The sequence below is a fragment of the Oncorhynchus tshawytscha genome, linkage group LG33 (assembly GCF_018296145.1).
Source record: "Oncorhynchus tshawytscha isolate Ot180627B linkage group LG33, Otsh_v2.0, whole genome shotgun sequence".
Classification (NCBI taxonomy): Eukaryota; Metazoa; Chordata; class Actinopteri; order Salmoniformes; family Salmonidae; genus Oncorhynchus; species Oncorhynchus tshawytscha.
In genome coordinates this window covers 9,913,473-9,939,941 of record NC_056461.1, presented here as the reverse complement: position 1 = coordinate 9,939,941, position 26,469 = coordinate 9,913,473, and the positions used below count along the sequence as shown (strand labels likewise).

The window sequence follows — 26,469 nt, the reverse complement described above, 5'->3', positions numbered from 1 at the left end:
GAATTGGCGCGGGCACTAGAAGAGTCTGCAGCACCCGGCCTCCCCTGCTAGAATCCGAAGTCAAATGTCTGCTGTTTGCTGATGATCTGGTGCTTCTGTCACCAACCAAGGAGGGCCTACAGCAGCACCTAGATCTTATGCACAGATTCTGTCAGACCTGGGCCCTGACAGTAAATCTCAGTAAGACCAAAATAATGGTGTTCCAAAAAGGTCCAGTCACCAGGACCACAAATACAAATTCCATCTAGACACTGTTGCCCTAGAGCACACAAAAACTATACATACCTTGGCCTAAACATCAGCACCACAGGTAACTTCCACAAAGCTGTGAACGATCTGAGAGACAAGGCAAGAAGGGCATTCTATGCCATCAAAAGAAACATAAATTTCAACATACCAATTAGGATTTGGCTAAAAATACTTGAATCAGTCATAGAGCCCATTGCCCTTTATGGCTGTGAGGTCTGGGGTCCGCTCACCAACCAAGACTTCACAAAATGGGACAAACACCAAATTGAGACTCTGCACGCAGAATTCTGCAAAAATATCCTCCGTGTACAACGTAGAACACCAAATAATGCATGCAGAGCAGAATTAGGCCGATACCCACTAATTATCAAAATCCAGAAAAGAGCTGTTAAATTCTACAACCACCTAAAAGGAAGCGATTCACAAACCTTCCATAACAAAGCCATCACCTACAGAGAGATGAACCTGGAGAAGAGTCCCTAAGCAAGCTGGTCCTGGGGCTCTGTTCACAAAACACAAACTACAGAGCCCCAGGACAGCAGCACAATTAGACCCAACCAAATCATGAGAAAACAAAAAGATAACTACTTAACACATTGGAAAGAATTAAAAAAACAGAGCAAACTAGAATGCTATTTGGCCCTAAACAGAGAGTACACAGCGGCAGAATACCTGACCACTGTGACTGACCCAAAATTAAGGAAAGCCTTGACTATGTACAGACTCAGTGAGCATAGCCTTGCTATTGAGAAAGGCCGCCGTAGGCAGACATGGCTCTCAAGAGAAGACAGGCTATGTGCTCACTGCCCACAAAATGAGGTGGAAACTGAGCTGCACTTCCTAACCTCCTGCCCAATGTATGACCATATTAGAGAGACATATTTCCCTCAGATTACACAGATCCACAAAGAATTCGAAAACAAATCCAATTTTGAAAAACTCCCATATCTACTGGGTGAAATTCCACAGTGTGCCATCACAGCAGCAAGATTTGTGACCTGTTGCCACGAGAAAAGGGCAACCAGTGAAGAACAAACACCATTGTAAATACACCCATATTTATTTCCCCTCGTGTCCTTTAACCATTTGTACATTGTTAAAACACTGTATATATATATATATATATATATAATATGACATTTGTAATGTCTTTACTGTTTTGAAACTTCTGTATGTGTAATGTTTACTGTTAATTTTTGTTGTTTTTCACTTTATATATTCACTTTGTATGTTGTCTACCTCACTTGCTTTGGCAATGTTAACACATGTTTCCCATGCCAATAAAGCCCTTGAATTGAATTGAGAGGAGAGAGAGAGAGAGAGAGGCAGAGAGGCAGAGAGAGAGAGAGAGAGAGAGAGAGAGAGAGAGAGAGAGAGAGAGAGCAGAGAGAGAGAGAGGCAGAGAGGCAGAGAGAGAGAGGCAGAGAGAGAGAGGCAGAGACAGAGAGAGAGAGGCAGAGAGAGAGAGGCAGAGAGAGAGAGAGGCAGAGAGAGAGAGGCAGAGAGAGGCAGAGAGAGAGAGGCAGAGAGAGAGGCAGAGAGAGAGAGGCAGAGAGAGAGGCAGAGAGAGAGAGGCAGAGAGGCAGAGAGAGAGAGAGGCAGAGAGAGAGAGAGAGAGAGAGGAGAGAGAGAGAGAGAGAGAGAGAGAGAGAGAGGCAGAGAGAGAGAGAGAGAGCAGAGAGAGAGAGAGAGAGGCAGAGAGATATAGAGAGAGGCAGAGAGAGAGAGGCAGAGAGAGGCAGAGACAGAGAGAGAGAGAGAGAGGCAGACAGAGAGAGAGAGAGAGGCAGAGAGGCAGAGAGAGAGAGGAGAGAGGCAGAGAGGCAGAGAGAGAGAGAGAGGCAGAGAAGAGAGGCAGAGAGGCAGAGAGAGAGAGGCAGAGAGCAGAGAGAGAGAGGAGATAGAGAGAGAGAGAGAGGAGAGAGGCAGAGAGAGAGAGGCAGAGAGAGCAGAGAGAGAGAGCAGAGAGAGAGAGAGGCAGAGAGAGAGGCAGAGAGAGAGAGAGAGAGGCAGAGAGAGAGAGAGGCAGAGAGAGAGAGAGAGAGAGGCAGAGAGAGAGAGAGAGGCAGAGAGGCAGAGAGAGAGGCAGAGAGGCAGAGAGGCAGAGAGAGAGAGAGAGAGAGGCAGAGAGGCAGAGAGAGAGGCAGAGAGAGAGGCAGAGAGAGGCAGAGAGGCAGAGAGAGAGAGGCAGAGAGAGGCAGAGAGAGGCAGAGAGGAGAGAGGCAGAGAGAGAGGCAGAGGCAGAGAGAGAGAGGCAGAGAGAGGCAGAGAGAGAGGAGAGAGAGGCAGAGAGGCAGAGAGAGAGAGAGAGGCAGAGAGAGAGAGAGAGAGAGAGAGAGGCAGAGAGAGAGAGAGAGAGAGAGAGGCAGAGAGATAGGCAGAGAGAGGCAGAGAGAGGCAGAGAGAGAGAGAGAGAGAGAGGCAGAGAGAGAGAGAGAGCAGAGAGAGAGAGAGAGAGAGGCAGAGAGAGAGGCAGAGAGAGGCAGAGAGAGGCAGAGAGAGAGGCAGAGAGAGAGAGAGAGAGAGAGAGAGAGAGGCAGAGAGAAGACAGAGAGAGGCAGAGAGAGAGAGAGAGAGAGAGCAGAGAGAGGCAGAGAGAGAGAGGCAGAGAGAGAGAGCAGAGAAGAGAGAGGCAGAGAGAGAGAGAGAGGCAGAGAGAGAGGCAGAGAGAGAGAGGCAGAGAGAGAGGCAGAGAGAGAGAGAGAGAGAGGCAGAGAGAGAGAGAGGCAGAGAGAGGCAGAGAGAGAGGCAGAGAGAGAGAGAGAGAGAGGCAGAGAGAGCAGAGAGAGAGGCAGAGAGAGAGAGGCAGAGAGAGAGGCAGAGAGAGAGAGGCAGAGAGAGAGAGAGAGAGGCAGAGAGAGAGCAGAGAGGAGAGAGAGGCAGAGAGAGCAGAGAGCAGAGAGGCAGAGGCAGAGAGAGAGAGGCAGAGAGAGCAGAGAGAGGCAGAGAGAGAGAGAGAGAGGCAGAGAGAGGCAGAGAGAGAGAGGCAGAGAGAGAGGCAGAGAGAGAGGCAGAGAGAGAGAGGCAGAGAGGAGAGAGAGAGGCAGAGAGAGAGGCAGAGAGAGAGAGAGAGAGGCAGAGAGAGAGAGAGAGAGAGGCAGAGAGAGAGGCAGAGAGAGGCAGAGAGAGAGGCAGAGAGAGAGCAGGCAGAGAGAGCAGAGGCAGAGAGAGAGAGAGAGAGGCAGAGAGAGAGAGGCAGAGAGAGAGAGAGAGAGAGACAGAGAGACAGAGAGACAGAGAGAGAGAGCAGAGAGAGAGGCAGAGAGAGAGAGGCAGAGAGAGAGGCAGAGAGATAGAGAGAGAGCAGAGAGAGAGGCAGAGAGAGAGATAGAGAGAGAGAGAGAGGCAGAGAGAGAGAGAGAGGCAGAGAGAGAGAGAGAGAGAGAGAGAGAGAGAGAGAGAGAGAGAGAGAGAGAGAGAGAGAGAGAGAGAGAAGAGAGAACTAAGTCACTGAGGCAGGTATGAGAGAGGTGAGATGTTAACCAGACCGGAGCAGAGAGAGAGAGAGCAGAGGGAGGGCAGAGAGGCAGAGAGAGCAGAGAGAACAGAAAGCCTTCAGAGTGACGTCCAGAGAGAGAGGGAAGAGAGAGAGGCAGAGAGAGCCGCTCTAGAGACTGGCAGAGAGAAGAGAGAACAGAGAGAGAGACATAGCACTAGGATGTAAGACTGTATGTATTACAGGTTTAGCTAATTATATATGTGCAGACTATATAGAGAGGTTTATATAGAGATATAGAGAGAGAGATAGAGGCAGAGAGGCAGAGAGAGAGGGTGAGAGAGAGAGGCAGAGAGAGGCAGAGAGGCAGAGAGAGAGATGAGAGAGAGAGGCAGAGAGAGAGGCAGAGAGAGAGGCAGAGAGATAGAGGCAGAGAGAGAGAGGCAGAGAGAGAGAGGCATTGATACCCTGGGAGAGAGAGAGAGGCAGAGTGAGTTAGAGACCCTGGGAGAGAGAGAGAGAGAGAGAGAGAGAACTAAGTCACTGAGGCAGGTATGAGATGTAGGTGACGTGATTCCTCAGATGTTAACCCCGTCACCGGTAGCTGTGAGATCTGCTGAGCTGGGCAGCATGACTGTAATTAAAGCGACCTGGAACACGCCCAAAGCCTTCAGTTGTGTAACGTCCAAACTATTTGGGAAGGACTTTCTTTGTGGGCCGCTCTGCTTACTGGCAGTGTCAATATTGAACACTGATGGAACCACGTTTACACCTCAGCCTCCTGTCTGTCTGTGTGTGTGTTCGTCATGCACTAGGATGTAAGACTGTGTAAATCCGGATTACAGGTTTAGCTTTTATATAATGCTGTGTATTTTGATACCCTTGGTGGTTTCATGAGATAAGGGTTGTGTGTGTGTGTGTGTGTGTGTTACCTTGATACCCTGGGTGGTTTCATGAGATAAGGGTTGTGTGTGTGTGTGTGTGTTACCTTGATACCCTGGGTGGTTTCATGAGATAAGGGTTGTGTGTGTGTGTGTGTGTGTTACCCTTGATACCCTTGGTGGTTTCATGAGATAAGGGTTGTGTGTGTGTTACCTTGATACCCTGGGTGGTTTCATGAGATAAGGGTTGTGTGTGTGTTACCTTGATACCCTGGGTGGTTTCATGAGATAAGGGTTGTGTGTGTGTTACCTTGATACCCTGGTGGTTTCATGAGATAAGGGCTGGTGTGTGTGTGTGTGTGTGTGTGTGTGTGTTACCTTGATACCTGGGTGGTTTCATGAGATAAGGGTTGTGTGTGTGTTACCTTGATACCCTGGGTGGTTTCATGAGATAAGGGTTGTGTGTGTGTGTGTTACCTTGATACCCTGGGGGTTTCATGAGATAAGGGTTGTGTGTGTGTTACCTTGATACCCTGGGGGTTTCATGAGATAAGGGTTTGTGTGTGTGTTACCTTGATACCCTGGGGGTTCCATGAGATAAGGGTGTGTGTGTGTTACCTTGATACCCTGGGTGGTTTCATGAGATAAGGGTTGTTGTGTGTGTGTGTTACCTGATACCCTTGGGGGTTTCATGAGATAAGGGTTGTGTGTGTGTGTGTGTGTTACCTTGATACCCTGGGTGGTTTCATGAGATAAGGGTTGTGTGTGTGTGTTACCTTGATACCCTTGGTGGTTTCATGAGATAAGGTTGTGTGTGTGTGTGTTACCTTGATACCCTGGGTGGTTTCATGAGATAAGGGTTGTGTGTGTGTTACCTTGATACCCTGGGTGGTTTCATGAGATAAGGGTTGTGTGTGTGTGTGTGTTACCTTGATACCCTTGGTGTCCTCTTCGTCAAAGGAGCCAATGTCAAATGCATCTGCTGCATTTACCTCTCCCCTTGGAGGGATGAGAGGGGAGAATACTGGAGGAGAGAGAGAGGACAGAGAGAGAGAGACAGACAGAGACAGAGAGAAGAGGTAAAGGTGAGGAGAGAGAAAGAAAGAGAGAGAAAGAGAGAATATAAAATGAGAGAGACATAACATGAAATTTAACATACCAATTAGTATCTGTATAAAATGACTTGAATCAGTTATAGAACCCATTGCCCTTCATGGTTGTGAGGTCTGGGTTCTGCTCACCAACCAAGAATTCACAAAATGGAACAAACACCAAATCAAGACTCTGCATGCAGAATTCTGCAAAAATATCCTCAGTGTACAATGTAAAACACCAAATAATGCATGCAGAGCGTAATTAGGCCGATACCCGCTAATGATCAAAATCCAGAAAAGAGCTGTTAAATTCTACAACCACCTAAAAGGAAGCCATTCCCAAACCTTCATAACAAAGCCATCACCTACAGAGAGATGAACCTGGAGAAGAGTCCCCTAAGCAAACTGGTCCTGGAGCTCTGTTATCAAACAGACCCCACAGAGCCCCAGGACAGCAGCACAATTAGACCCAACCAAATCATGAGAAAACAAAAAGATAATTACTTGATACATTGAAAATAATTAACAAAAGAAACAAAGCAAACTAGAATGCTATTTGGCCCTAAACAGAGAGAACACAGCGGCAGAATACCTGACCACTGTGACTGACCCAAACTTAAGGAAAGCTTTGACTATGGACAGACTCAGTGAGAATAGCCTTGCTATTGAGAAATGCCGCCGTAGGCAGACCTGGCTCTCAAGAGAAGACAGGCTATGTCAGGGGTGTCAAACTCAAATACCCAGTGGGCCAAAATGTAAAACCTGAACAAAGTCACGGGCCAACATTGAACAAATTAACCTTTTAATATGGACCCAAACAAGTTTTGCTTTAACATTGAATATGGAACAAGCATCGCTTATTACCATACAATATATAATTTAATAGTGGAGACATGCAAAATCGAATTTCAAATGAAAAAACACATCAATGGCATTCATTTATTAAATAAATAAAATGTAAATAGAAATTGTATGCCTCTTTTCTATTTGCAGCCTTCTGATTTAAATACCAAAATAAACTTTTTCCACTGGCTAATAATTTTACAAATAAAATGATAATAAATCAATCTACCATTCAAGCCCATGCCTTGTAGCAAGAAAAAGTGCATAAAGAAAACGTTAATTATTGCACACTGGTCTAATCTGATGTGCCCAAGCCAGATACCTAGCATCTCTTCTTGGATGCTAGTTCATCAATGTCTGGGCTCAAGCTCTGAGCTGAAGAAATCCTCAGTATCGAGCGAAGATGTTCATCAGTCAGACGTCTCCTGTGAGTTGTTTTGGTCATCTTCATCGAGGAGAAAAGTTGCTCGCATAGATAAGTGCTGCCGAACATGGAGAGCATCTGAGCAGATTGGGTGCGGAGCTGAGGCATTGTGTCAGGGATGAACCGTGGAAACTGTGCGGCGCCCACAGCATCATACTTTGACTTCAGCGTGTCGTTGCACTGGAGTTCAATCAGCTCCATTTGGATGTTGGTTGGTGCATTTTCCACATCAACTGCGAAGGGATTACTAAGCAGTTCAAACTTGCATTTCTGGGCATCGAAGTCGGCAAATCGCCGGCTAAACTCAGCGGCGAGAACACTGAGTTTTTCAGCAAACTGTGCGCATGGGAACACGGCGGTAGAGATCTGCGCTTTTATGGATTGGCAGCAGGGAAAATGGCAAGGGTTTCCTTGCAGCATCTGATTCTCCCACAGGCACAGTTTAGTTTTGAAGGCCCTCACTGCAGCGTACATGTCTGTGATGATGCGCCCCCGCCCCTGAAGCTGCAGGTTCAGCGCATCGAGATGGCTCGAGATGTCACAGAGAAAGGCCAGCTCACACAGGAACTTTTGCTCCCGGAGCTCTGCTGTATCCTTCCCTTTGGTTTCCAGGAATTGACATATTTCCTCACGCAGCTCGAAACATCTGTTCAGTACTTTTCCTCTGCTTAGCCATCTCACCTCTGTGTGATACGGCACGTCTGCGTATTCCGAACCACACTCCTCCAGAAAAGATTTAAACTGGCGGTGATTTAGACCTTTGGCTCTTATAAAGTTAACTACCTGTGTTTACTGTGGTCATAACATGTTCCATCTTTAGGGCTTTGGCACACAGTGCTTCCTGATGTATGATGCAGTGGTAAACAGTTAGCTCACCTGCACAGTTCTCTTCCCGCATCTTCTCCCGAACCATGCCCACCAGTCCACTCTTTTTACCGCACATCGCTGGCGCACCATCTGTCGTTAATCCAACGAGTTTATCCCACGGCAGCTTTATTTCAGTTACACATTTGGAAACCTCCTCAAAGATTTCCTTTCCTGTGGTTGTGCCATGCATTGATTTGAATCCTAATAGCTCCTCCGTAACACACAGATTTGAGTCCACTCCACGGATGAAGACTGACAGCTGAGCAGTATCAGATGCGTCGCAGCTCTCATCCACAGCGAGGAGAATGCAACAAAATCTTTTCCCTTTTCCATCAGCTGGTCATACAGATTGGTGGCAAGATCACATGTGCGATCAGCTACTGTGTTCCTGCTCAGGCTCACGTTTGAAAATGCTTGTTTTTTCTCTGGGCATACGAGGTCACAAACCTTCATCATGCACTTTTTCATGAACTCTCCCTCATTAAAGGGCCGGGCTGATTTTGCGATCTCTGCTGCCACTATATAACTAGCCTTTACAGCAGCCTCGCTTTGTGATGTGGCTTTTTTAAACATATTCTGTTGTGAAACCAAACTTCTTTTCATCTCCTCTACTTTCTGGCTCCTTTGAGTCATGTCCAGGTCCTTGTATTTGTCATGGTGTTTCGTTTCATAGTGTCGTCTAATGTTGTACTCCTTAATTACAGCCACGTTGACTCCACAAACAAGACAAACAGGTTTGTCTTTTACATATGTAAACAGATATTCTGCCTCCCACTTGTCCAGAAAGCTCCTGTTTTCTGCCTTTCTTTCGCCATTTTTGGGAAGGGTTAGCTCGCTGACAGTTGTAGCGTCTATGTTGCTATGACTACTGTCACAGAGGAGAGAGCGTTTCTGGGTCCTGTCCTGATTGGCACGCGAAAACAGCAGAGCATTATGGGATTCGTAGTATTAGTGGTGAATGCGCTGTATAATACCGGCGGGCCAGCTCTAGTAGTAATTTGGTATTGTCTCGCGGGCCAAATATAATTACCCCGCGGGCCAAATTTGGCCCACGGGCCAGAGTTTGACACCCATGGGCTATGTGCTCATGTTACGTTCCCCAGTTTATGTGTTGTAGTTTGTGTATTTGCATGTGTTTATTTCAGGAAATGGCTTCCTGAAATACCTCAAGCAGCTGATTGGTCGACTCCATGACTAAGTGGAGAGCTGACCCCGCCCCCTCGTCAAGACACAGCTGTCTCCAATTACCCATTCCTTCTGAAGCTATATAAAAGCCAGTGTTCTTTTCAGGAGGGAGGTCATTGCTGGGAGGTCATTGCTGGGAGGTCATTGCAGAGAGATTGAATGTGATAGAGGTTCATTGCTGGGAGTCATTTCTGGGAGGTCATTGCAGAGAGATTGAATGTGATAGAGGTTCATTGCTGGGAGTCATTTCTGGGAGGTCATTGCAGAGAGATTGAATGTGATAGAGGTTCATTGCTGGGAGTCATTTCTGGGAGGTCATTGCAGAGAGATTGAATGTGATAGAGGTTCATTGCTGGGAGTCATTTCTGGGAGGTCATTGCAGAGAGATTGAATGTGATAGAGAATCATTGCTGAGAGAGGAGGCTGATGGCTGTGGATAATTTACTATGTTAGTTGTTGCCCACAAAATGAGGTGGAAACTGAGATGCACTTCCTCCTGTCCAATGTATGACCATATTAGAGAGACATATTTCCCTCAGATTACACAGATCCACAAAGAATTTGAAAAACTCCCATATCTATTGGGTGAAATTCCACAGTGTGCCATCACAGCAGCAAGATTTGTGACCCGTTGCCACAAGAAAAGGGCAACCAGTGAAGAACAAAAACCATTGTTAATACTACCCATATATTATATATATGTAAACACTGTATATACAGTAGATTTGTGACCCGTTGCCACAAGAAAAGGCAACCAGTGAAGAACACACGTATGCTTATTTATTTCCCCTCGTGTACTTTAACCATTTGTACATCGTTGTAACACTGTCATATATATATATATATATATAAATAAAATATGACATTTGTAATGTCTTTATTGTTTTGAAACTTCTGTATGTGTAATGTTTACTGTTTTATTGTTTATTTCACTTTTGTATATTATCTACCTCACTTGCTTTGGCAATGTTAACACGTTTCCCATGCCAATAAAGCCCCTTGAATTGAGAGAGAGAGAAAGAGAGAGAGGAGAGGTAAAGCTGAGGGGAGAGAGAGAGAGAGAGAAAGAGGAGAGGTAAAGGTGAGGAGAGAGAGAAAGGAGAGAGAAAGAGGTAAAGGTGAGGGGAGAGAGGAGAGAGAGAGAAGTAAAGGTGAGGAGAGAGAGAGGAGAGGTAAAGGTGAGGGGGAGAGAGGAGAGGTAAAGGTGAGGGAGAGAGAGAGGTAAGAGGTGAGGTGAGAGAGAGGAGAGGTAAAGGTGAGGGAGAAGAGAGAGGATGCAAAGGTGATAAAGGAGAGAGAGAGAGCTTTATTATATGAGGAGAGAGGGAAGAGGTAAAGAGAGAGAGAGGAGAGAGGAGAGGTAAAGGTGAGGAGAGAGAGAGAGTAAGACATATTATTGGTAAAACAGAGAGAGAAGAGAGAGAGGTAAAGGTGAGGGAAGAGAGAAAGAGAGGAGAGAGGTAAAGGTGAGGGATATATAGAGAGAGAGGAGAGAGAGAGGAGAGGAGAGGAGAGAGAGAGAGGAGAGGTGAGGAGGAGGAGAAGCAAGAGGTGTGAGGAGAGAGAGAGAGGAGAGGAGAGGTGAGGAGGGAGAGAAGAAGAGAGGTAAAGGTGAGGGGGAGAGAGAGAGAGGTAAAGGTGAGAGGAGAGGAGGAGAGGAGGGAGGAGAGAGAGAGAGAGGTAAAGGTGAGGAGGAGAGAAGAGAGAGAGAGAGGTAAAGAGAGAGAGGGGGAGGAGAGAGGGAGGAGAGGAGGGGGAAGGTGGAGAGAGAGAGGAGAGAGGTAAAGGTGAGGAGAGAGGAGGAGAGAGAGGAGAGAGGTAAAGGTGAGAGCAGAGAGAGGAGAGAGAGAGGAGAGGGTGAGGAGAGAGGAGGAGAGGTAAAGGTGAGAGAGAGGGAGGAGAGGTAAAGGTGAGGAGGAGGGAGAGAGAGAGGAGAGGTAAAGGTGAGGAGAGAGGAGGGAGGAGAGAGGAGAGCTAAAGGTGAGGAGAGAGAGAGAGAAGAGGTAAAGGTGAGGAGAGAGAGGAGAGAGAGGAAAGGTGAGGAGAGAGAGAGGAGAGGTAAAGGAGAGGAGAGAGAGGTAAAGGTGAGGAGAGAGAGAGGAGAGGTAAAGGTGAGGAGAGAGGAGAGGTAAAGGTGAGGAGGAGAGAAGAGAGGTAAAGGTGAGGAGAGAGAAGAGAGGAGGTGAGGGGAGAGAAGAGAGGAGGAGAGGAGAGAGGAGGAGAGGTAAAGGTGAGGAAAGAGGAGGAGAGGAAGAGTGAGGAGGTGAGAGAGAGAGAGAGGTAAAGGTGAGGAGGAGAGAGAGGAGAGGTAAAGGTGAGGAGAGAGAGAGGAGAGGTAAAGGTGAGGAGAGGGGAGGAGAGGTAAAGTTGAGGAGAGAGGAGGAGAGGTAAAGGTGAGGAGAGAGAGGTAAGGGAGAGAGAAGAGAGGTAAAGGTGAGGAGAGAGGAGAGGTAAAGGGAGAGAAGAGAGGTAAAGGTGAGGAGAGAGGAGGAGAGGTAAAGGTGAGGAGAGAGGGAGGAGAGGTAAAGGTGAGGAGAGAGGGAGGAGAGGTAAAGGTGAGGAGAGAGAGAGGAGAGGAGTGAGGAGAGGGAGGAGAGGTAAAGAGTGAGGAGAGAGAGGAGAGGGGAGAGGTAAAGCGTGAGGAGAGAGAAGAGAGGTAAAGAGGAGAGAGGAGGAGGTAAAGGTGAGGAGAGAGAGAGAGGAGGAGAGGTAAAGGTAAAGGTGAGGAGAGAGGAGGAGAGGTAAAGGTGAGGAGAGAGAGGAGGAGAGGTAAAGGTGAGGAGAGAGAGGAGGTAAAGGAGAGAGAGAGGGAGAGGTAAAGGTGAGAGGAGAGAGAGGAGAGGTAAAGGTGAGGAGGAGAGAGAGAGAGAGAGAGAGGTAAAGGTGAAGAGAGAGAGAGAGGAGAGGTGAGAGGAGGTAAGAGGGAAGAGAGAGGAGAGGTAAAGGTGAGAGAGAGAGAGAGGAGAGGTAAAGGTGAGGAGAGAGAAGGAGAGACAGAGAGGAGAGGTAAGGTGAGAAGAGAGAGGAGAGGTAAAGGGGAGAGAGAGGTAAAGGTGAGGAGAGAGGAGAGAGGAGAGAGAGAGGCAAAGGTGAGGAGAGAGGAGAGAGGAGAGAGAGGGGGTAAAGGGTGAGGAGAGAGAGAGGAGAGGTAAAGGTGAGGAGAGAGAGGGGAGGTAAGGAGGGGAGATGAGGGAGAGGTAAAAGGTGAGGAGAGAGAGAGAGAGGTAAAGGTGAGAGAGAGGAGAGGTAAAGGTGAGGAGAGAGGAGAGGTAAAGGTGAGGAGAGAGAGAGAGGAGAGAGAGGAGAGGTGAGAAGAGAGAGAGGAGAGGTAAAGGTGAGAGAGAGAGAGAGAGGAGAGGTAAAGGTGAGAGAGAGAGAGAGAGAGGAGAGGGGTAAAGGTGAGGAGAGAGAGAGAGGAGAAGAGAAGAGAGAGAGAGAGGGGGTAAAGGTGAGAGAGAGGGTAAAGGTGAGGAGAGAGAGGCAAAGGTGAGGGAAGAGAGAGGCAGAGGTAAAGGGAGGAGAAGAGAGGAGAGAGAGGAGGAGAAGTAAAGGTGAGGAGAGAGAGAGAGAGAGACAGAGAGGAGAGGTAATGGTGAGAGAGAGAGGAGAGGTAAAGGTGAGGGAGAGAGGAGGTAAAGGTGAGGGAGAGAGAGAGGGAGCAAAGGTGGGAGGAGAGAGAGAGAGAGGGGTAAAGGTGAGGAGAGAGAGAGGGCAAAGGTGAGGAGAGAGAGAGGCAAAGGTGAGGAAGGAGAGGGGTAAAGGAGAGAGAGAGGGGTAAAGGTGAGGAGAGAGAGGGGTAAAGGTGAGGAGAGAGAGGGGTAAAGGTGAGGAGAGAGAGAGGGGTAAAGGTGGGAGGAGAGAGAGAGGGGTAAAGGTGAGGAGAGAGAGGGGCAAAGGTGAGGGAGAGAGAGGGTAAAGGTGAGGAGAGAGAGGAGAGGTAAAGGTGAGGAGAGAGAAGAGAGAGACAGAGAGGAGAGGTAATGGTGAGAAGAGAGAGGAGAGGTAAAGGTGAGGGAGAGAGAGAGGTAAAGGTGAGGAGAGGGAGGGGTAAAGGTGAGGAGAGAGAGAGGGGTAAAGGTGGAGGAGAGAGAGGGGTAAAGGTGAGGAGAGAGGAGAGACAAAGAGAGAGGGGTAAAGTGAGGAGAGAGAGAGGGGTAAAGGTGAGGAGAGAGAGAGAGAGGTAAAGGTGAGGAGGGAGGGTAAAGGGTAAAGGTGTGAGGAGAGAGAGAGGGGTAAAGGTGAGGAGAGAGAGAGGGTAAAGGTGAGGAAGAGAGAGGAGGTAAAAGGTGAGGAGAGAGAGAGGAGAGGTAGGGAGGGGAGGGAAGAGGAGAGGAGAGGAGGAAGAGAGAGAGAGAAGAGAGGAGACAGAGAGGAGAGGTAAAGGTGAGAGGAGAGAGGAGAGGTAAAGGTGAGAGGGAGAGAGAGGTAAAGGTGAGGAGAGAAGGGAGGTAAAGGTGAGGAGGGAGAGAGAGGGGTAAAGGTGAGGAGAGAGAGGGTAAAGGTGAGGAGAGAGAGAGGGGAAGGGTGAGGAGAGAGAGAGGGGTAAAGGTGAGGAGAGAGAGGAGAGGTGCAAAGGTGAGGAGAGAGAGGAGGTAAAGGTGAGGAGAGAGAGGGGGTAAAGGTGAGAGAGAGAGAGGGGGAGAGAGAGTGAGGAGAGAGAGAGGGGTAAAGGTGAGGAGAGAGAGAGGGTAAAGGTGAGGAGAGAGAGAGGGGTAAAGGTGAGGAGAGAGAGAGGGAAAAAGGTGAGAGAGAGAGAGGGGTAAAAGGTGAGGAGAGAGAAGAGAGAGACAGAGAGGAGAGGTAATGGTGAGAAGAGAGAGGAGAGGGAGGTAAAGGTGAGGGAGAGAGAGGTAAAGGTGAGGGAGAGAGAGGGAGGGGTGAGGAGAGAGAGAGGGGTAAAGGTGAGAGAGAGAGAGGGGTAAAGGTGAGGAGAGAGAGAGAGAGAGAGAGGAGAGGTAAAGGTGAGGAGAGGGAGAGAGAGAGGTAAAGGAGGAGGAGGAGAGAAGAGAGGTAAAGGTGAGGGAGGGAGAGAGAGAGGCAAAGGTGAGGAGGGGAGAGAAGAGAGGTAAAGGTGAGGAGAGAGAGAGAGAGGTAAAGGTGAGGAGAGAGGGAGGAGAGGTAAAGGTGAGGAGAGAGAGAAGAGAGGTAAAGGTGAGAGAGAGAGAGGAGAGGAGAAAGGAGAGAGAGGTGGGGAGGAGAGGTAAAGGTGAGGAGAGAGAGGAGGGAGTGAGGAGGAGAGGAGAGGGGTGAGGAGAGAGAGAGAGAAGGAGAGGAAAGGGAGGAGAGAGAGGAGAGGTAAAGGTGAGGAGAGAGAGAGAGGAGAGGTAAAGGTGAGGAGAGAGGAGAGGAGAGGTAAAGGTGAGGAGAGAGGGAGGAGAGGTAAAGTTGAGGAGAGAGGGAGGAGAGGTGAGGAGAGAGGTTGAGGAGAGAGGGAGGAGAGGTAAAGGTGGAGGAGAGGTAAGGTGAGGAGAGAGGCAAAGGTGAGAGAGGAGAGTAAAGGTGAGGAGAGAGAGAGGAGGAGAGGTAAAGGTGGGAGGAGAGAGAGAGGAGAGGTAAAGAGGAGAGAGAGAGAGAGAGGTAAAGGTGAGAAGAGAGAGAGGAGAGGTAAAGAGTGAGAAGAGAGAGAGGAGAGGTAAAGGTGAGAAGAGAAGAGAGGAAGAGAGGTGAAAGGTGAGAGAAGAGAGGTAAAGGTGAGGAGAGGGAGGAAGGTGAAGAGAGAGAGGAGGAGAGGTAAAGGTGAAGAGAGGAGGAGGTAAAGGTGAGAGAGAGGAGGAGAGAGAGGAGAGGTAAAGGTGAGGAGAGAGAGAGGAGAGGTAAAGGGGAGAGGGAGAGGAGAGAGAGAGAGGAGAAGTAAAGGTGAGGAGAGAGAGAGAGGGAGAGGAGAGGTAAGGTGAGAAGAGAGAGGGAGGTAAAGGTGAGGGAGAGAGAGGAGAGAGGGAGAGAGGCAAAGGTGAGGAGAGAGAGGGGCAGAGGAGAGAGAGAGGGTAAAGGTGTGAGAGGGAGAGAGGGGTAAAGGAGGGGAGAGAGAGAGAGGGGGCAAAGGTGAGGAGAGAGAGAGAGAGGTAAAGGTGAAGAGAGAGATGGAGGAGGTAAAGGTGAGAGAGAGAGGAGAGGTAAAGGTGAGGAGAGAGAGGGGTAAAGGTGAGGAGAGAGGAGAGGAGTGAGAGGTGAGGAGAGAGACAGAGAGGAGAAAGGTGAGGAGAGAGAGGAGAGGTAAAGGTGAGGAGAGGAGGGAGAGGTAAAGGTGAGGAGAGAGGGTAAGGAGAGAGAGAGAGAGGGGTAAAGGTGAGGAGAGAGAGAGAGGTAAAGGTGAGGAGAGAGAGAGGGGTAAAGGTGAGGAGAGAGAGAGAGGAAGGTGAGGAGAGAAGAGAGAGAGGAGAGGTAAAGGTGAGAGAGAGAGAGAGGTAAAGGTGAGAAGAGGAGAGGAGAGGTAAAGGTGAGAAGAGAGAGAGGAGAGGTAAAGGTGAGAGAGAGAGAGAGGAGAGGTAAAGGTGAGAGAGAGAGAGAGGAGAGGTAAAGGAAGAGAGAGAGAGAGGCAAAGGTGAGGAGAGGCAAAGGGGAGGGAGAGAGAGGAGGGTAAAGGTGAGGAGAGAGAGAAGAGGAGAAGAGTGAGAGAGAGAGACAGAGAGGACAGTAAAGAGAGGAGAGGGTAATGGTGAGAAGAGAGGAGAGGTAAAGGTGAGGAGAGAGAGAGGAAGGGTGAGAGAGAGAGAGAGGGGTAAAGGTGAGGAGAGAGGAGAGGGTAAAGGTGAGGAGAGAGAGAGGAGGGGTAAAGGTGAGGAGGAGAGGTAAAGTGAGGAGGCAGTTGAGGAGAGAGAGGTAAAGAGGAGAGAGAGGAGAGGTAAAGGTGAGAGAGAGAGGGGGTGAGGAGAGAGAGAAGGTGAGGAGAGAGAGAGGGGGTGAGGAGAGAGAGAGAGAGAGGGTAAAGGTGAGGAGAGAGAGAGGTAAAGGTGAGGAGAGAGAGAGGTAAAGAGAAGGAGAGAGAGAGGGCAAAGGTGAGGAGGAGAGAGAGGGGTAAAGGTGAGGAGAGGAGAGGGGTAAAGGTGAGGGAGAGAGAGGAGAGGTAAAGGTGAGGGAGAGGGGGTAAAGGTGGAGGAGAGAGAGGGGTGAGGAAGAGAGAGAGAGGGTAAAGGTGAGGAGGGAGAGGGGTAAAGGAGGAGAGAGAGAGGGGTAAAGGTGAGGAGAGAGAGAGAGGGGTAAAGAGAGAGAGAAGAGAGAGACAGAGAGGAGAGGTAATGGTGAGGGAGAGAGGAGAGGTAAAGGTGAGGGAGAGAGAGAGGGTAAAGGTGAGGAGAGAGAGAAGAGACAAAGGTGAGGAGAGAGAGAGGGGTAAAGGTGAGGAGAGAGAGAGGGGTAAAGGTGAGGGAGAGAGAGGGGTAAAGGTGAGGAGAGAGAGAGGGGTAAAGGAGGAGAGAGAGAGGAGGCAAAGGTGGAGAGGGGCAGAGAGAGGAGAGGTAAAGGTGAGGAGGAGGGAGAGGGGTAAAAAGAGTGAGAGGGAGAGAGGTAAAGGTGAGAAGAGAGAGAGGAGAGGTAAAGGTGAGGAGAGAGAGAGGAGAGGTAAAGGTGAGGAGAGAGGAGAGGTAAAGGTGAGAGGAGAGGGCAAAGGTGAGGAGAGAGAGAGAGGAAAGGAGAAGGAGGGGAGAGAGAAGAGAGAGAGAGAGGAGGTAAAGGTGAGGAGAGAGAAGAGAGAAAGACAGAAGAGAGAGAGGTAAAAGGTGAAGAAGAGAGAGGAGAGGAAAGGTGAAGGAGAGAGAGAGAGGTAAAGGTGAGGAGAGAGAGAGGGGTAAAGGTGAGGGAGGAGAGGAGGGTAAAGGTGAGGAAGAGAGAGAGGTGAGGAGAGAGAGGAGGTAAAGGTGAGGAGAGAGGGGTAAAGGAGAGGACAGAGAGAGAGAGGTAAAGGTGAGAAGAGAGGGGGTAAAGGTGAGGAGAGAGAGAGGGTAAAGGTGAGGAGAGAGAGAGAGGTAAAGGTGAGGAGAGAGAGGGGTAAAGGTGAGGAGAGAAGGGTAAAGGTGAGGAGAGAGAGAGGGGTAAAGGTGAGGAGAGAGAGAGAGGTAAAGGTGGAGAGAGAGAGAGGGTAAAGGTGAGGAGAAGAGAGAGAGAGGTAAAGGTGAGAGAGAGAGAGAGGGTAAAGGTGAGGAGAGAGGAGAGGTAATGGTGAGAAGAGAGAGAGGGGTAAAGGTGAGGAGAGAGAGAGGTAAAGGTGGAGGAGAGAGAGGGGTAAAGGTGAGGAGAGAGAGAGGGGTAAAGGTGAGGAGAGAGAGAGGGGTAAAGGTGAGGAGAGAGAGAGAGACAAAAGGTGAGAGAGAGAGAGAGGGGTAAAGGTGAGAGAGAGAGAGGGTAAAGGTGAGGAGAGAGAGAGGGGGTAAAGGTGAGGAGAGAGAGAGAGGTAAAGGTGAGGAGAGAGAGGGGGTAAAAGGTGAGGAGAGAGAGAGGGTAAAGGTGAGGAGAGAGAGAGGGGCAAAGGTGAGGAGAGAGAGAGGGGTAAAGGTGAGAGAGAGAGAGGGGTAATGGTGAGGAGAGAGAGGAGAGGTAAAGGTGAGGAGAGAGAAGAAAGGAGAGACAGAGAGGAGGAGGTAATGAGAGAGGGAGGGGTGAGGAGAGAGGGGTAAAGGTGAGGGAGAGAGAGGGTAAAGGTGAGGAGAGAGAGAGGGGTAAAGGTGAGAGAGAGAGAGGTAAAGGTGAGGAGAGGAGAGGTAAAGGTGAGGAGAGAGAGAGAGAGGTAAAGGTGAGGAGAGAGCAAAGGTGAGGAGAGAGAGGGTAAAGGTGAGGAGAGAGAGAGGGGTAAAGGTGAGGAGAGAGAGAGAGAGAGGAGAGAGACAAAGGTGAGAGAGAGAGGGTAAAGGTGAGGGAGAGAGAGGGGTAAAGGTGAGGAGAGAGAGGGAGACAAAAAGGTGAGGAGAGAGAAAAGGTGAGGAGAGAGAGGGGTAAAGGTGAGAGAGAGGGGGTAAAGGTGAGGAGAGAGAGGGTAAAGGTGAGGGAGAGAGAGAGGGGTAAAGGAAGAGAGAGGGAGAGGAGGGGGAGAGAGGAGAAGTAAAGGTGAGGAGAGAGAAGAGAGAGACAGAGAGGAGAGGTAATGGTGAGAAGAGAGAGGAGAGGTAAAGGTGAGGGAGAGAGAGGAGGTAAAGGTGAGGAGAGAGAGAGGGGTAAAGGTGAGGAGAGAGAGGGGTAAAGGTGAGGAGAGAGAGAGGGGTAAAGGTGAGGAGAGAGAGGGCAAAGGTGAGGAGAGAGAGGAGAGGTAAAGAGGAGAGAGAGAGAAGGTGAGGAGAGAGAGAGGGGAGGAGAGGAGAGAGGGGTGGAGGAGAGAGAGAGGAGAGGTAAAGGTGAGGAGAGAGAGAGAGAGACAGAGAGGAGAGGTAATGGTGAGAAGAGAGAAGAGAGGTAAAGGTGAGGAGAGAGAGAGGTAAAGGTGAGGAGAGAGAGGGGTAAAGGTGAGGAGAGAGAGAGGGGTAAAGGTGAGGAGAGAGAGAGGGGTAAAGGTGAGGAGAGAGAGGGTAAAGGTGAGGAGAGAGAGGGGTAAAGGTGAGGAGAGAGGGGTAAAGGCAGAGGAGAGAGAGGGGTAAAGGTGAGGAGAGAGAGGAGAGGTAAAAGGTGAGGAGAGAGAAAGAGGAAAGGGAGGGGAGGGAGAGAGAGAGAGGAGAGAGAGAGGAGAGGTAAAGGTGAGGAGAGGTGAGGAGAGAGGAGAGGTCAAGGTGAGGAGAGAGAGGAGGAGAGGTAAAGGTGAGGAGAGAGAGGAGGTAAAGGTGAGGAGAGAGAGGGGAGAGGTAAAGGTGGAGGAGAGAGGGGAGACAAAAGGCAGAGGAGAGAGAGGAGAGGTAAAGGTGAGAGAGAGAGAAGAGAAGAGAGGTAAAGGTGAGACAGAGAGAGAGAGGAGAGGTAAAGGTGAGGACAGAGAGAGAGGAGAGGTAAAGGTGAGGGGAGAGAGAGAGGAGAGGTAATGGTGAGGGAGAGAGAGAGGAGAGGTAAAGGTGATGAGAGAGAGGAGAGAGAGAGGAGAGGTAAAGGTGAGGAGAGAGAGAGGAGAGGTAAAGGTGAGGAGAGAGAGAGGAGAGAGAGGAGAGGAGAGAGAGAGGAGAGGTAAAGGTGAGGAGAGAGAGAGGAGAGGTAAAGGTGAGGAGAGAGAGGGGAGAGGTAAAGGTGAGGCGAGAGAGAGGAGAGGTAAAGGTGAGGAGAGAGAGGAGAGGTAAAGGTGAGGAGAGAGAGAGGAGAGGTAAAGGTGAGTAGAGAGAGAAGAGAGGTAAAGGTGAGTAGGGAGAGAAGAGAGGTAAAGGTGAGGAGAGAGGGAGGAGAGGTAAAGGTGAGGAGAGAGAGAGAGGAGAGGTAAAGGTGAGGAGAGAGAGAGGAGAGGTAAAGGTGAGGGAGAGAGAGAGGACAGGTAAAGGTGAGGAGAGAGAGAGGAGAGGTAAAGGTGAGGAGAGAGAGAGAGAGAGAGGAGAGGTAAATGTGAGGAGAGAGAGAGGAGAGGTAAAATGAGGAGAGAGAGAGAGGAGAGGTAAGGTGAGGAGAGAGAGAGGAGAGGTAAAGGTGAGAGAGAGAGAGGACAGGTAAAGGTGAGGAGAGAGAGAGGACAGGTAAAGGTGAGGAGAGAGAGAGGAGAGGTAAAGGTGAGGAGAGGTAAAGGTGAGGAGAGTGAGAGGAGAGGTAAAGGTGAGGAGAGAAAGAGGAGGTAAAGGTGAGGAGAGAAAGAGGAGAGGCAAAGGTGAGAGAGAGAGAAGAGAGGTAAAGGTGAGGAGAGAGAAGAGAGGTAAAGGTGAGGAGAGAAGAGAGGTAAAGGTGAGGAGAGAGGGAGGAGAGGTAAAGGTGAGGAGAGAGAGAGGTAAAGGTGAGGAGAGAGAGAGATGAGAGGTAAAGGTGAGGAGAGAGGGAGGAGAGGTAAAGGTGAGGAGAGAAGAGAGGTAAAGGTGAGTAGAGAGAGAGGAGAGGTAAAGGTGAGAGAGAGAGGAGAGGTAAAGGTGAGGAGAGAGAGAGGAGAGGTAAAGGTGAGGAGAGAGAGGGAGAGGTAAAGGTGAGGAGAGAGAGGAGAGGTAAAGGTGAGGAGAGAGAGGGAGAGGTAAAGGTGAGGAGAGAGAGGGAGAGGTAAAGGTGAGGAGAGAGAGAGAGGAGAGGTAAAGGTGAGGAGAGAGAGAGAGAAGAGGTAAAGGTGAGGAGAGAGAGAGGAGAGGTAAAGGTGAGGAGAGAGGGAGGAGAGGTAAAGGTGAGGAGAGAGAGGAGGAGAGGTAAAGGTGAGGAGAGAGAGGGAGGAGAGGTAAAGGTGAGGAGAGAGAGGGAGGAGAGGTAAAGGTGAGGAGAGAGAGGGAGGAGAGGTAAAGGTGAGGAGAGAGAGGAGGAGAGGTAAAGGTGAGAGAGAGGGAGGAGAGGTAAAGGTGAGGAGAGAGAGGAGAGGTAAAGGTGAGGAGAGGAGAGGTAAAGGTGAGGAGAGAGAAAGAGGAGAGTTAAAGGTGAGGAGAGAGAAAGAGGAGAGGTAAAGGTGAGGAGAGAGAGGGAGGAGAGGTAAAGGTGAGGAGAGAGAGAGAGGAGAGGTAAAGGTGAGGAGAGAGAGGAGAGGTAAAGGTGAGGAGAGAGAAAGAGGAGAGGTAAAGGTGAGGAGAGAGAAAGAGGAGAGGTAAAGGTGAGGAGAGAGAAAGAGGAGAGGTAAAGGTGAGGAGAGAGAGGAGAGGTAAAGGTGAGGAGAGAGAGGAGAGGTAAAGGTGAGGAGAGAGAGGAGAGGAAGGAGAAGTAGAAAAGGAAAAGAAGAGAGTGAGTAAACAAAACAACAACTACTCCATTTCTTCAGCAGAGGAGTAACCATGGCAACTGATCGAGCACCGAGAGAGAGAGAGAGAGAGAGGGCCGAATGTCCAGACCGGCAGGCTTTATAACGAACCCGTTCTCCCGATTCATCACACACTCTAAGGCTTACCTTCTGAAGATACACTTGCTGCCAGTCGATGCCTTTGAAGAACAGATGCTCCTTCACCTCTGGGGCACTGTGTGTGTGTGTGTGTGTGTGTGTGTGTGTGTGTGTGTGTGTGTGTGTGTGTGTGTGTGTGTGTGTGGAGAGAGGAGAGAGAGAGGGGAGAGAGAGAAAAAGCCAGGTCATTCTCCTGTTGGAACAGTTCCTCGCCTAAACAGCAGGTGGCAGTATTTACAACAACTCCGAATGGAACTGAGCTCCCCCAAAACGATTTTATGGACCCACATAAAGCCCTTTCATAGTACTCACACTAGGTGATACACAGTCAAAAAGGTCCAAATGCCTTCACTCAGCTAAGACCTAGCAAAAAAAACTACGGGGGGGGGGCAGGTGTGCGTGCGTGTGTACCCTCGTCCCAAGCAGCCCAGTCTCTTGGCCACGTCCCTCTGCAGCAGACCCTCCAACAGACCCTTCAGCTCCACAGAGAATGAGTCTGGCAACTCCACGTTCTACAACGAGAGAGAGAGACAGAGAGAGAGGAGAGAGAGAGAGGAGAGAGAGAGAGGAGCGAGACAGAGAGAGAGGAGAGAGAGAGAGAGGAGAGAGACAGAGAGAGAGGAGAGAGAGAGAGACGGAGAGAGAGAGAGAGAGAGACGGAGAGAGACAGAGGAGAGAGAGAGAGAGGAGCGAGACAGAGAGAGAGGAGAGAGAGAGAGAGGAGAGAGACAGAGAGAGAGGAGAGAGAGAGAGAGGAGAGAGACAGAGAGAGGGGAGAGAGAGAGAGACGGAGAGAGAGAGAGAGAGAGAGGAGAGAGAGAGAGGAGAGAGAGAGAGAGAGGAGACAGAGAGAGAGAGGAGAGAGAGAGAGGAGAGAGACAGAGAGAGAGGAGAGAGAGAGAGAGAGGGCGGAGAGAGAGGAGAGAGAGACGGAGAGAGACAGAGGAGAGAGACAGAGAGAGAGACGGAGAGACAGAGGAGAGAGAGAGACAGAGGAGAGAAAGAGAGACGGAGAGAGAGACAGAGGAGAGAGAGAGACAGAGAGACAGAGAGAGACAGAGAGAGAGACAGAGAGAGAGACAGAGAGACGGAGAGAGACAGAGGAGAGAGACAGAGGAGAGAGACAGAGAGAGAGACGGAGAGAGAGACAGAGAGAGAGACAGAGAGAGAGTGGAGAGTGTGGGAGAGAGCAGAACAATTTCCTGCTACAACATGACAGACTTGATTTATCGTGCCAATAAAGTGTATCTAACGTGCATTGAAAATGTCGAGGGAAGGAGACGATGTGTGATCTAAAATTCCGTGTTTGTTCCATAGTATAACCCCTCATTCCTCCCTCTCCCTCTTCTGCCATAATTCTCCTCCTCTCTTTGGCGGTTGATCTCATTTTACAGAACCATCCATCTGATTGGATAAGCACAAACCAACTGACTGACGGAGAACAGAGAGAGAGGGGGGTGGGGGCAGGGATTACACGGTTTATTCCGATCAAGTAGCTGGATTAAATCCTAGTCTGAATTGAATCACAATTGAGGATACTTTCCTTTTTTAGCTTGCACCTTATAGAGGGTGTGTGTGTGTGTGTGTGTGTCCTTTCCTCTGACAACACACACTCCAACCGACGCTTCTAGTCTAATAGTAGGCACACTCTAGTCAAGACCAAGGGTGACCAAGACCAAGGGTGACCAAGACCAAGGGTGACCAAGACCAAGGGTGACCAAGACCAAGGGTGACCAAGACCAAGGGTGACCAAGACCAAGGGTGACCAAGACCAAGGGTGACCCCCCCCCCTCCTCCAGGAGAGCTACTGGATGTACAGGTTTTTGCGCCAGCCCTGCGCCGACACCTGATTCAGCTAATCATGGTCCTGAAGAGCAGCTGCAACGAAAACCTGCAGGAGGCTTCCCAAGAGGGTTGAGCACCTCTGGTCTAGACCCTCTCTGTGTGTGTGTGTGTGTGTGTGTGTGCGCAGCAGGCAGGGAGAGGGATGCAAAGTCAGGATGCCAATACCCTCGTTTTCCTGCCTGAACCGTTTCGCTCTGTTCACTGCCTCCCACTCACTCACTGGACATTATCAGACAAAGACTTGGCAGGAGTTTTGGGCAACATCTGTAAAAGATGCTATCCTCAGGATATCATGTCGGGTGTGTGCACACGCTAGTATGTCAGTGTGTTCAGGGATAAATCCTTATATTGTTTGTGTGTGTGTGTTGTGTAAACATTTACGAACCACATGTGTTTTCTAGTGCACAAAAGGCCATGTCAGGGGATTTTGTGTACATTAAAACTTCTCAATGCGTGTGCACTGTAGTGTACAAAAGGATCTCTCAGTGTGTGTGTGTGTGTGTGTGTGTGTACGGTGGCCCTTACCATAGTGAGCGTCATGCGGTCAATCTCGTGTTTGTCTTTGGTCTTGTGCTGTCTGAAGGGACTGTGCCTAGAGAGAGAGAGAGTGAGAGAGCGAGAGGGGGAGAGCGAGAGAAGGAGAGAGAGGGGGAGAGCGAGAGAAGGAGAGAGAGGGGGAGAGCGAGAGAAGGAGAGAGAGCGAGAGAAGGAGAGAGAGCGAGAGAAGGAGAGAGAGCAAGAGAAGGAGAGCGGGAGAGCGAGAGAAGGAGAGAGAGAGGGGGAGAGAAGGAGAGCGAGAGAAGGAGGGGGAGGGGGAGAAGGAGAGGGGGAGAAGGAGAGGGGGAGAAGGAGAGGGAGGGGGAGAGCGAAAGAAGGAGAGCGAGAGGGGGGAGAAGGAGAGCGAGAGAAGAAGAGCGAGAGGGGGAGAGCGAGAGAAGGAGAGAGAGCGAGAGAAGGAGAGAGAGCGAGAGAAGGAGAGAGAGCGAGAGAAGGGAGAGAGAGGGGGAGAGCGAGAGCGAGAGAAGGAGAGCGAGGGGGAGAGAAGGAGAGCGAGAGAAGGAGAGCGAGAGAAGGAGAGCGAGAGAAGGAGAGCGAGAGGGGGAGAGCGAGGGGGAGAGCGAGAGGGGGAGAGCGAGAGCGGGAGAGCGAGAGCGGGAGAGCGAGAGGGGGAGAGCGAGAGGGGGAGAGGAGAGCGAGAGGGAGAGCGAGAGAAGGAGAGCGAGCGAGAGGGAGAGCGAGAGGGGGGAGAGCGAGAGCGAGAGAAGGAGAGCGAGAGAAGGAGAGCGAGAGAAGGAGAGCGAGAGAAGGAGAGCGAGAGAAGGAGAGCGAGAGAAGGAGAGCGAGAGAATGAGAGCGAGAGGGGGAGAAGGAGAGAATGAGAGCGAGAGAATGAGAGCGAGAGGGGGAGAAGGAGAGCGAGAGAAGGAGAGCGAGAGAATGAGAGCGAGAAGGAGAGCGAGAGAAGGAGAGCGAGAGAAGGAGAGCGAGAGAAGGAGAGCGAGAGAAGGAGAGCGAGAGAAGGAGAGCGAGAGAAGCGGTTAGTGTCACTGTCGAGAGGACAGAGCTGAAAGGAGGTGAGGGATCCAGTGAAAGAGAGGTCGATGTAATGAGTGATGTCACACGGTGACAACCTAAGGCCTCAGCAGATCCACCTGCAACGTTGCCAATGCAGATCACACTTGCATCTCTCTCTCTCAATTCAATTCAAGCGGCGTTATTGGCATGGGAAACATATGTTAACATTGCCACAGCAAGTGAAGTAGATAATATACAAAAGTGAATATATATAATATAACTCTCTGCCCCTCTTTCTCATCAACCCTTTCCCTCTCTGACCCCCCCTCCCTAGTCTTTGAAGTGTTCAAACACAGACACACACATCAATGGAAAGACCCATCAGTCTCCCTCCCACTCTCTTTCACACCATACCTAGTAACCATTACCACCCCCCTACACCCTGCACCCTACCTCCCTCAGCTGTACTGGGCCCAGACCTCTGGCATTTACACACTACACATCAAACACACAGTCACACACACCACATCAAACACACACCACATCACATCAAACACACACACACGGAGTGGGTGAGAGGGTCAGACAGACAAGGCAAAAGGAGAAACTGATAACAGAGTGGGGAACAGGAGTGAAACAGGAAGATAATAAGAGACAGTGACAGAGAGAGGGAGAACAGAAAGAATAGAGAATAGAGAGAGAATAGAAAGAATAGAGAGGAGAGAGAATAGAGAGAATAGAAAGAATAGAGAGGAGAGAGAATAGAGAGAGAATAGAGAGAATAGAGAGAGAATAGAAAGAAGAGAGGAGAGAGAATAGAAAGAATAGAGAGGAGAGAGAATAGAGAGAGAATAGAAAGAAGAGAGGAGAGAGAATAGAGAGAGAATAGAAAGAATAGAGAGGAGAGAGAATAGAGAGAGAATAGAAAGAATAGAGAGGAGAGAGAATAGAGAGAATAGAGAGGAGAGAGAATAGAAAGAATAGAGAGGAGAGAGAATAGAGAGAGAATAGAAAGAAGAGAGGAGAGAGAATAGAGAGAATAGAAAGAATAGAGAGGAGAGAGAATAGAGAGAATAGAAAGAATAGAGAGGAGAGAGAATAGAGAGAATAGAGAGGAGAGAGAATAGAGAGAATAGAGAGAGAATAGAGAGAGAATAGAAAGAAGAGAGGAGAGAGAATAGAAAGAATAGAGAAGAGAGAGAATAGAGAGGAGAGAGAATAGAGAGAATAGAGAGAGAATAGAAAGAATAGAGAGGAGAGAGAATAGAGGAGAGAATAGAAAGAATAGAGAGGAGAGAGAATAGAGAGAATAGAGAGAGAATAGAAAGAATAGAGAGGAGAGAGAATAGAGAGAATAGAGAGAGAATAGAAAGAATAGAGAGGAGAGAGAATAGAGAGAGAATAGAAAGAATAGAGAGGAGAGAGAATAGAGAGAGAATAGAAAGAATAGAGAGGAGAGAGAATAGAGAGAGAATAGAAAGAATAGAGAGGAGAGAGAATAGAAAGAATAGAGAGAGAATAGAAAGAGAATAGAAAGAGAGAATAGAAAGAGAGAGAATAGAGAGAATAGAAAGAGAGAGAATAGAAAGAGAATAGAGAGAGAGAATAGAGAGAGAGAATAGAGAGAATAGAAAGAGAATAGAAAGAGAATAGAAAGAGAGAGAATAGAAAGAATAGAAAGAGAGAATAGAAAGAGAATAGAAAGCGTGACTGAGTAACCGGTCGTTGTCGGTGGTGAGAGCGAAGGACAACAGAACGACGCGGTAGCAATGAAAGGATAACAAGATTGACGAAGGAGCAGAGGTGGGGATGGAAAGGAGTGTGTGTGCGCGCGCTCTTACCCTCGGAGGAGTTTGAAGAGCATGCAGCCCAGTGAGAACCAGTCAGCGCTGCTGTCGTACGCCGTCCCCTTCTGAAGCACCTCCGGGGCCATGTACCCATGGGTACCACTGCAACATGCCCCAACACTTTGTGAGTATCACACACACTGCAGTAATACCACACACACACACACACACAGAGGGTACGGTACTTACACACTGGCGTGAGGCTTCTTCTTGGAGAAGTCGCAGGCCAGACCCAGGTCTGAGATACGCACGTGACCATGCTCATCCAATAGGATGTTAGCAGGCTGTGGGGGGAGAGAAAGGGGGAGTGAGAGAAGACGGGGGAAAAAGAGGTTATTAACATCCAATAAGAAAGTTGACTACGCCAAGATTTATTGAAATGACGTGCGGGAGATT

General features: G+C 49.6%; 1 protein-coding gene and 1 pseudogene across 3 annotated transcripts in view; one reads left to right on the top strand and one right to left on the bottom strand.

The window, feature by feature from the left end:
* The window catches only part of LOC112230876 (disabled homolog 2-interacting protein), a 321,602-nt gene that overhangs the window by 181,720 nt on the left and 113,413 nt on the right, over nt 1-26,469 (top strand). The gene's annotated exons all lie outside the window — the stretch shown is intronic.
* Nucleotides 1-26,469, bottom strand: part of LOC121841677 — a 40,577-nt pseudogene that overhangs the window by 6,362 nt on the left and 7,746 nt on the right.